Here is an 11367-nt window from a genome sequence, read left to right on the forward strand (position 1 = left end):
GTAATGCCAAGTAATTAACACATCAATCACCCTAATTGCAATACACATTCAGTAATAGCTCATTGGCTTAAACATCATTCTCAACATCAATATACAATACCCGTATAATCTCAAATCATATTTAACAACAACACAACACACGTATAATATTGGAACACATCCATTCATATTATACGCCATACATATTTTTATGCAATGAGACTCTACACATGCGGTACCGACTATTCTTGAACATATAGTTCAAGCTCACCGATCCCTCCGGATACGGCTACTAAGCTCACTAGTCCCACTCATTGAGATCTAATGACTCACTCACTAATCCCTCACCATGGGAATTAGCTACAGCCCCAAAGGCTAGACTATGCAAGCTAATCATCTAGCATGCAAACATCAACAACAATTCACAACATTTCACTCACCAATTCCTCACAATGGGAATTAGCTACAGCCCCACAGGCTATGCCATGCACACTAATCATCTAGCAATGCAGCATCAACAACAACTCACAATGGACATATGCTCACACTCTAAGCCATACAACAGTCCATTCACAAATACATGCATAATATATACATTCACAACATTTCGCATATCATCATACATCATCAATACATGTATCAACACATCATCAACACATGTATAAAACACTTCTTCAGCACATGTATGAAACACCTCAGCAACACATGTATAAACACTTCTTCTGCCTTGCTCGCTAGGCGAGACAGTGGCGAAGCTCTGGTTCGCTAGGCGAGCTCAAGGCGAACAGCTCCAGGAAATTGGTAAATTAATTCGCTAGGCGAGCTCAAGGCGAAGGTAATAGCGAACTCATTCTGTTTTGGTGAAAAACACAGCTAGCACTCACTCGCTAGGCGAAGCTCCAGCGAGTCCACAGCGAACATTACAGTAGCAAAACCTCTCAGTCTCGCTGGGGCGAGGTTGAGGCGCGTTCCTTCGCTAGGCGAAGGTTATGTTCGCTAGGCGAACATGACAGTTCACCAGACGCGTTTCTTTGGGCAGGGATCTCATGTGCCCATTCCAGACCCTTCCCACTCAAACTTACTCGTCGCCATTCATCACCAATTTATCGGTTTGATTACACACACAATTATCAATTTGATTACGGTTTTCACTCAACCTATTCATCACAAATTTTCAGCATTCCAAATCCCAATTAGGGTCGATTCAACGGTTTCTCACTACCCATTACATATTATCCCATAATACCCATTAATCGACGATAAACCCCCCTTACCTTAACAATCCGGCAGAATCTTTGAGCTTCAAGCTTTCGTTCTCCAACCTTTGCTCTTCAGCTCCTCTTCTCTGCCCTTTTTCCCTTTTCTCTCACGATGCTTCTCTGTTCTGTTTTCACGTGAAATGCTTTTCCAAATGAGAACTTTTCCTTATTCCAACATATATATATTTTCCAATAATAATAATCCAAAAATAATAATAATAAAATTTCCAATTATTTAATTAAATTAATAATTAAATTATTAACTCAATTCAAATAATTATTTTATTATTATCGGGGTGTTACACACTCAAGGTTCGGTATAAATAAATAAAGAAAGAATAATCATGCACATACACTCCACAAAATAAACAATTATCTAAATTATAAATGACATTAGTAATGATATAATTAATTAATTAAATGTTTAATAGATTATTTTAATTAAATAATAAGTAATTAAAAAAAGATAATGAATATAACCAAATAATTGCATATTTACTGTTAAATATTATTATTAATAATAACAATATAACTGCATATTTACTATTAAACATTAATAATAATAATAATAATAATAATAATAATATAATTATAATTTTGAAAGAAAGTAAGTAAACTAAAACATTGTCTTGTTTTTATTTAATAGCCACAAAAGTCTATTGTATATTTTTTATATGTATAGAAATAAAACAAAATAAGTGAAATAAATTAAAAATGAAAGCAAATGGGCCAAGTAAGAGAAAAACCCAACTCAAGGTGCTGCTGGTAATAGAATAGGGGGGTTTGAATAGAGAATATGTCTTTGGGCCCAAACAGAGTTCGCCCAAACGAAAGTACCAAAGCCCTAAATGGCTTGGTCAAACATTGACTAAATATGGAGAAATCTGGGCCACGTGATTAGCATACTTTGACTTGTTCCAAGATCAAAGGAGGTGCATATGAAGGTGTACCACCATATGGTGGGGGGATCCACACAGGATCCCCTGGTTGACCAACCAAGTGGCGCCACCAGAAGGGGCTATGTGGCGCCCATGCTTCCAACCTAGTCAACATATAAAAACAAAAAAAAATATGAGAAAGAGAGATCATTCTCTCGCTTCACTCTCTCTCTCTCTTCGCTTCAAGTTGCTCTGCAACTTTCCAATTCATCACCACCACTCTCACGACCAACCTTGACCGGAGAAGACGGTGGCGGTCGGCCAACCGCGGCGGCGCCGCCGTCTTCTCCGGCGACCAACCACCCTAACCCTAAAAAACCAAACACAAACCCCACTTGTTTTTCGCTCCTCTATCCAAATCTAAACTTGTTTTTTTCAAAAACTCTCTCAAATGGCTGGATCGGTACCTACAAAAGAGGAAAAACCTAAACCCTAATTTGATCTCTCTCCCACATGGCCAAAAAAAACTTGGTTCGCTCTTAACCTAAACCACAAAACTTAAACGCCCAAAACCTAACCCTAAATTCAAGATTTAAAGTCCTACAGCAATGTTTTTTGAAGAAATTGAAAGGGGGGTTTTAACCCACGCGAAGAGACGAAGATGATGGCATGGAAAGGTGAACGAGAATGGACTTACTCTTCGAAGTCAACCTCCGGCGACGCTTCCCCTCCCGTTAAGATGAGTTTCTCTCCTATGTTCTTCCTTCTTCTTCTTTGATTAATGTTGTTGCTTGGCTTTACTGTTAGGGTTTTGGATGTTCTATTTGTTGTTTGATTGTTGCTTCGTATCCTTTGTTTAATTTGCTGTTAAAAAAATATTTTGATTATTCTCTTGGATTTCAAAAAAAAACGTGTTCTGTTTGGTTTGTGGTTATCAGAGAAAATATATTTTAACAATTTCTTCTGGATTTTCAAAAAAAACCGTCCTCTTCTTGTTAATTGATTTGTTGTTTATATATGTGAGTTCTGTTTTTGAGATCATTTGTTGAATCCCGTTTCCAAATTTTGTGGGATATTTGCTTTGTGGATTTAAGGTTGTTTGGATTGGATATTGGGATGTACTTTGAGCGCTCACTTTGGTTCATTGTGTAACCAAATAATCTGTTTATTTTGTGGTTTATTTTCCAGTTTGTTTTAAGTGCTTATTTGATAAGCTGTTTTCTTTGAATTTGGTTTTGCATTTGTAGGTGAAGTGATGTTGATTTGAGAAAAGGGGGCGGCGCCAGCTTTTGGAACTAGGGGGCGCTGCAATTACAAGTCACTGGCTTTTGAAAAAAAAGTCTCTAAAGACCACTTCAAACCATTGGATTTTTACATTTTATTTAATTATTTTCAGAACTTTGGATTATTTTGTAACATGTAAATTAGTCAAGTGCTCCTTTGGATTCTTGTGTAAATTTGGATTATTTGGAGTTTGGATTATTATGTAATTTTTGGACAATTTTAATTTAAGCTCTCTTTAATTATGCCTTGGCCTTTTTAGAGTAATTTGTAACATTTGGATTTAATTGGAATATGATTTGGAACATGATTTGGAATATAATTTGGAATATGATTTGTGCCATTAGTCCTCTTTTTAAAATTTTAAACCTTGCCTTATCAATTTAATTATATTAATAAAAAAAAATTTAAACTATAATTCAAACTGAAAATGGATTGGGCTCAACATTGAAATTTAATGGATTTTCAATTTGATTAACTTTAGCACATTAATATTAACAAAAATAAAATATGCCAAAAAGGCTTAAGATAAAACATGTCACAAAAAAATTGCAATTTCAAACTTTGATCATAAAAATCAATTAAATACTCATGCATGTGATATCTTAATCTTAAACCAACATACTCACTTAGAAAAGATGCAAGTTTAGTTTAAGGATTTTTATGAATGGTTTAGAGATTTGGCATATGTATTTGAGACGTGCAAATGGGTTTAATGATGAGTGATCATAAAAAATATCCATGACTCTTAATACTTTACTAATAATCAAATGGATTTGGGATTAGTAATGTAAAAGATTCAAACCATACTTTTAATTATGGACACGTTTATGTAAATGGGTCTTTGAAACAAAGAGATCTCATGGGTAAACCAAAATGGGCTTTGTTAGCCAAAAATGCACATACCATCCCATGCTTCAGTAAAAGACAAATGCAGCAGATATTTTCTTAAGGGTCTTAACAGATGAAAATGTCATTAAAGACTTGATGTCACCAAGGACTGAGAAACCCTAAAATAGAACCTATGTATTAAGATAAAATTCATGTCTCTTAAAACTGGGTAGGGACTGTCGGTGAAAGATTTTTCTTACCCGGAAAAAATTGGGGTATGACAGCTGGCCCTATTTAATTACCTCAAACCGGAAAGTAAGAATGATAGCAGTCTTCGTGCATTCACGGTGGGAGATAATTAAATACAAGAAGACCTAGATTTTGTCCTAAGAAAAGTAAGGAAGAAAATATAGGAAGAAAATGCGGTGAGAAATGGCAAAAGACATTATCCCGCAGTAAAAAAAATGGAACAGTCAAGACTTTCTGTGAGTTGTCAGAACAGTATCTTGGACATCATAGTCGAGATATATGGAATGGCATCCCTAGATAAATCTCAAGACTTCCCAGAATGCCGGAATAATATAAAGAAAACCTGGCATGAGACTCTTCATTTTGATGAAGCAGCATCTCAAATAGTAAAAGTGAGATTCTCTGTATCGAGTCGGAACCACATCTTATACGATAGAATTAAAATATTCCAACAAAGGGAAAAAATACATTAATTGAATCTAAGACTCCCCGAGGATATTAGAGTAGTATCTCTAAAAAAATATGAAATGAGACTCTTCATATTGATGAAGCAACATCTCGAACAGTAAAAATGAGATTCTCTGTATCGGGTCAAAACAGCATCTTATATGATAGAATTAAGATATTCCAGCAAGGGAAAAACACCCTAATTGAATCTAAGACTCTCCGAGGATATTAGAGCAGTATCTCTAAAAATCTGAAATGAGACTCTTCATATTGATGAAGCAGCATCTCAAACAGTTAAAATGAGATTCTCTGTATCGGGTCGAAACAGCATCTTATATGATAGAATTAAGATATTCCAGTAAGGGAAAAATACCCTAATTGAATCTAAGACTCTCCGAGGATATTAGAGCAGTATCTCTAAAAAAATCTAAAATGAGGCTCTTCATATTGATGAAGCAGCATCTCAAACAGTAAAAATGAGATTCTCTGTATCGGGTCGAAACAACATCTTATATGATAGAATTAAGATATTCCAATAAGAGAAAAATACCCTAATTGAATCTAAGACTCTCCGAGGATATTAGAGCAGTATCTCTAAAAAATCTGAAATGAGACTCTTCATATTGATGAACCAGCATCTCAAACAGTAAAAATGAGATTCTCTGTATCGGGTCAAAATAGCATCTTATATGATAGAATTAAGATATTCCAGCAAGGGAAAAATACCCTAATTGAATCTAAGACTCTCCGAGGATATTAGAGCAGTATCTCTAAAAAAATCTGAAATGAGACTCTTCATATTGATGAAGCAGCATCTCAAACAGTAAAAATGAGATTCTCTGTATCGAGTCGAAACAACATCTTATATGATAGAATTAAGATATTCCAGCAAAGGAAAAATACCTTAATCGAATCTAAGACTCTCCGAGGATATTAGAGCAGTATCTCTAAAAAAATCTGAAATGAGACTCTTCATATTGATGAAGCAGCATCTCAAACAGAGAAATGAGCTTCTTCGGATAAATGAAGCAGTATCTCAAATGTTCGTCTGTTGGGGGAAATTTTAAGAAAAGACTCCTTTTGAGGGAGACTTACTAGAAATGTTCTGCAGGGAAAAAAAACTCATAAGAGACTTTTTAGGGTAACCTCTGCTTGGGGAGCAATGACTGTAAAGAAAAATGTTGGGAATATCATTATTAATCATAAAGTTTGAAAAATGATTTGCTGAGAGATAATCCCGCGAGCATATGTAGGGTAATAACTTCATTTGGAAATGAGGAATGTCCAAGATACACATGAATGACCTTGGATCCTGGTATTTTATATTTGTTTTTTTGTATGATGTCCCACTTTAGGTGGGAATTCCATGCATGGAATGGTACATGAGACGCATGCAAGTATGCAATTTACTGGGGATATTTGGCTGTGCATGTAGGAATGCAAATGATTTTTATTTTTGTTGCACTTCCCATTTTATGGGAGTGTTATGCATGAGTATGCTGGTGATTGATATGACCGTGTTTCTTTAATTTTTCTGTTCGATAGGAAAACCATTTATGAATGATTTATATGATGCATGTTAGAATGCAAATGGGTAATTGGACATGCCCCGGTTAAGACGTTTTTTTTGCTTTGGGGTATGATGCCAATAGTGTGGACTTTTGTTATTGGGGTGATCAATGAAGATCATGTTTTGATGCCCCTACTAGGTGGTTTTGGGGAATATATTTGGGTTGCTCCAGGTTACTGAAAGGTTTAGACTTCTCAACACGCGATACTCCATCAATGATTTATCAACGTTTCTGCTGGAAATGCAATGGAGCCTTGCCCCGGTTTAGCTATACCATGAGTACATTTATGAGAGGTGTGAATTAGTGGTTGAAAGGAACATAGGTATCTGCAAACAGTCCTACACCTTTATGAAAAACAAGAACGAACTTGGAGACTAAAGGATTCGCCCACTTACTGTTTCAAAAGCAATTTTACCACTTTATTCAAACATGTGTTTTATTTTCTCCCATAATTTTTTAAAATTGATATTTATAAAAAATAAAAGGGTGTTTTGCAAACAAACAGATAAAATACAAAAAAAATGATTTGGGCACATTTTTGTTGAGAAGATTTCTCTTTTATTGATTTGACCCTTAAATGGCCGATTGTACATAAAGATGCAATTCCTTAATGAGGTAATTGTTGTGCATAGAAACTGTTAGTACCTTAAGATTGGCATTAATTTTGTAAAACAAATAATGTAATCACCTCTGTTGTTTTAATATGTTGGGTTGAAGAAGTTCAACATCTGGACCAACATGTCATGTAAGATGTCACGACATCGGGACTGTGACATCTCACATGTGTATAAAACTGAATCAGTTAATTCTGGTTTGTGTTAAATGATTAATTAGGATATCTGGTGAATACCCTAACTCCTATGTGGAGATCTTGAAGATTCAATCAGAAGATTTGGTGAATATATTTGGTGAATATACAGTTTCCAAATATGGAAAAGAAGCAGGGATTCATCAAGGTGTGAGCTTGGATGACTTAACTGCAAACCTGCAGGATGGAGGATGTTTACTCAAACTTGGTTCCACAATCAAGTCTATGAGAACATTGAACTCTTGTTCTGTGAAGGGAGGAAGTTCTTTCAAATGGCAGAAGAAGGAGCTGAATTCAACAGCTAAATGTTAAAACACAATGTTGTGACATTTGGTTCAACATCAGAATCTTAGTTGGTGAAGTGGCACATTAACTTGAGATAGAAGGGTCTACATGGTTGTAGATTGGATACTTCAAAAAGACCGTTCTCATTGCAGTTCTTTGGAGTTGCTGGATGGAGAGGATGTTACATGTTCATGTCTTGGAAAATCTAAGTTTTGTTCAACATGTAGCTTGAAGTTCAAGTCTCACTTGGAAGGTCAGAATATCTTTGAGAGAAGTCTGATAAACGTGGAGAGGTCAAAAAGTGGCATTTGACTTTCTCATATGAGGATTCATGAAGGAGGTAATCAACCAGTGCCATTTGGTCTATCTCAGAAGTGAGTTCGAAGAATCAAGATAATCAACATATGGCAGCTGATTATTCTTGAGGAAGGTCTGAGACAAATTACCTTAAGCAGAAAAGGAGTAAGTTGAAGACAAAAGGAGGTGTTTTCTATTCATCTCTTGGAGCTTGTGGAAGGAGTTCTGAGCTATCTATGGAAGATTATCTCTTGTAATGGGATGAGAATGCATATGTCCCAATTTTTGTCTGGATCAAGCTTGTGATTCAGTGATATCTGAAGAATATCAGATGGTGTTATGTTATGAAGTGGTTTTCTGTTCTGGTTAGAAGAGAGATAGTCACAGGGTGTGGATGTGTTCAGCCAAGAGGGTTGAACATAGAGCGTGCTCTTGAAGACATGAATATGCGTCTTATGCTTTCCATTCATCAAGTTGTTTGGGTTCTCTTTGAATCAGGAAGTATGTGAAGGCCCAACTTTGGGGTGTTGGATATGTTCATGTGTGATCTCCAAGTTTCAAGAGGAGAGTTGGTTGTTCATGACAGGGGGAGTTCTGTCTTTGCACTGCAAGTAATCATCAAGCTTGTGGTTTATGGGTTCTCAGATAACAAGGTATGGCACCTTGTTAGTTAGTGGGACGATGGCGTGTGTGTCAAGGCTGAGTGAGCAGAAGAATGTCTGATCTGATGTCATGACATTACCTTGAAAATTTTGTGTGTCTTACTAGTTGCATCCATAACTAGTAATTCTGTTGATTGTTGCACAGATTTAGGGGGAGGAGAAGTACCCTTGTGCATGTGTGTACTACTAGTAGCCATAGCTAGTAATTGTTTTGCTTCTGCTGCTGATTAAACTACTGTCAAGTTGTTTAACTGCTGGTAGTTGTCCTTGTGAACAAAAAGGACAAAGTGTTCACAAGATGTCATAAGTGATGTCTTAACATAAGATATCCTATGTTCCTGCTGGAAGTTGTATAAGGATTTGGGAATGTGTGGTGCCAGATGTCAAGCTACCACTGAAGGTGAGAAAGTGGTTTTAGGAAATGGTGATAGGGAGAATACATGAAGAATGCAGACGAAAGTAGTGTCAAATGTTAAGACATAGCTTGCAACGTGTCTGACAGCATTTATGGAATAGTCTTGGAACTGTTGTTTCTGGAAAGAAACAGTCAAGAGCTATAAAAGGTATTCAAAGATAGTCCGGGATATTGGTGGTGATTGTCTGACTGATTCTCAACAAACATTTATGGATATTGACCAAGCATTTACTCCTACCGTTAATTCCTAAGCATGGTCTGACCTATTTAAAGGATGTATCAGCATTCCTCTTCTCACAAGAGCGACATTTCATTCCCTCTAAACCATGGGGTTTGTTAAGATCTGGGCATACTGCTCCTGGATCTGGTTTTGTGAAGGTGTCACTTATAAATGTTTAGCTAAAAAGGGGGAGAGAAACATTGTCCTGAGGATGCACCAGAAGCAAGCAATATCTGGTGGCAGAGAGAAGATGGGTTCGGACACAAAAGTCACTAACTGGGTATATCAGTTGTGTCTTGTGATCTGAGTTAAGAAGACAATTGTGTCTTGTGATTTGAGTTACATTATCTATGTACTCAGCATTACATATTCTTCAGGAAGCCCTTCTGTTGAGGGGAAGGGTTGTGATGGAGTTGAGCCTTGTACATCTTCTTCCTCATGTACACCAACAGTGGTGGTGGCAATGGGGCTGTCATTGACAAAGAGGAAGTACAGACCCATATTGGGTTATTTGTTTTAGCTAAAATTTGCCAAAGGGGGAGATTGTTAGTACCTTAAGATTGACATTAATTTTGTAAAACAAATAATGTAATCACCTCTGTTGTTTTAATATGTTGGGTTGAAGAAGTTCAACATCTGGACCAACATGTCATGTAAGATGTCACGACATCGGGACTGTGACATCTCACATGTGTATAAAACTGAATCAGTTAATTCTGGTTTGTATTAAATGATTAATTAGGATATCTGGTGAATATCCTAACTCCTATGTGGAGATCTTGAAGATTCAATCAGAAGATTTGGTGAATATATTTGGTGAATATACAGTTTCCAAATATGGAGATCTTTTAGGAAATAAAAGATTGAAGACCTTGATTGTAGCAGAAGAATTCTGCCAGCTCTGTGACAGCAAAGGAAAAGCTTGTTGCGATTTCTGAAGGCCCAAATCCAGTTGGGTGGTTAGGTTATAAATAGCAGATTGTAACCTAGGTTTTGTAAGCCTCAAACAATGTAAAAATTAGGGGTGTGTGTGAGGTAAACCTCCCAACCTGTGGGAAGGTTACCAGGTGTTTCTCAGTGCTTGAAAGCATGAGATTATTTGTAACTCAAAGCCTGTAGGCAAGAGTTGTTATGTTCTTGAACGAAGCTGTGAAGCATGTTCAAGTTGTTTAAACATTACATTGTAATTGTAGTGATAGGAATGGAAACTGGAGGTTTCTATCTAGGAGTTCCTAGGTATAGATTGCATTGGGTAGGGATTAAGTGAAGAGTTGTAAACGGGGGAGTTTAACTCTGAATTAATACTGCTAATAGTGGATCTTCTTCCTGGCTTGGTATGCCCCCAAAGTAGGTAATGTTGTACCGAACTGGGTTAACAATTACTGGTGTTTTTACCTTCTGCACACTATATTCTGTCTGTTATAACTCAGTCTGGTTTTAGTCTGTTTATGAAGGGAACAACAGACCTGACACATAGCCTGCAGTCTGAATGCAAAACAGAATGTTATGACATTCATCATTGACTGCTAATAATGATGTATAGACTGGTTGGTCTGTTACAGTTCGACCATCTGCAAGGTTGGAACAGGTGATGTTCAAATCAATGTTGAGACATCATGCTGTTAACTGGGCAGGATCAATAAACATAAGTGTTATGTTTGATCTCTACTGTGTCCTTATACTAGATGGACAAAACTGGATGTTCTTCTATCCATGGTGGTATAGTAGCAGATGTCATGACATCTGTGACTGTGTGCATATGAGTACTGGGTTTTAATTTTTATAATTGTCTTGCTGTATTAGTAACAAAGTTCGATCAAATGTCATGACTTCGTGTAGAACATCTGAACTCTGACTATACCAGAATTTCAGAAACAAAATAGCAATGAAAATTGAGTCCTTATCGAGTTTCCACACTGCTATGATCCTTATGTCTTTGATAATCCGAGCACTTTGCTTTTGAAAAGTGAGGTAGATTGATTATTTGTCTTCGAGGCTATGTCAGATGTCTGTAAGTACAACTCTTTGCCTTGGAATTAATCCATATCTTTTGCCTGGACCGCCCTTCCGGTTTTCGATTCACCGGGATACCCATTTTTGCCTGAATCGCCCTTTCGGGTTTTCAATTCAGCGGGTCAATTCTTTTATTTTTATCCCTAATTTTTGCCTGGATCTCCCTTTCGGG

This window comes from Lathyrus oleraceus, chromosome 1 (genome assembly GCF_024323335.1).
Source record: "Lathyrus oleraceus cultivar Zhongwan6 chromosome 1, CAAS_Psat_ZW6_1.0, whole genome shotgun sequence".
Lineage (NCBI taxonomy): Eukaryota > Viridiplantae > Streptophyta > Magnoliopsida > Fabales > Fabaceae > Lathyrus > Lathyrus oleraceus.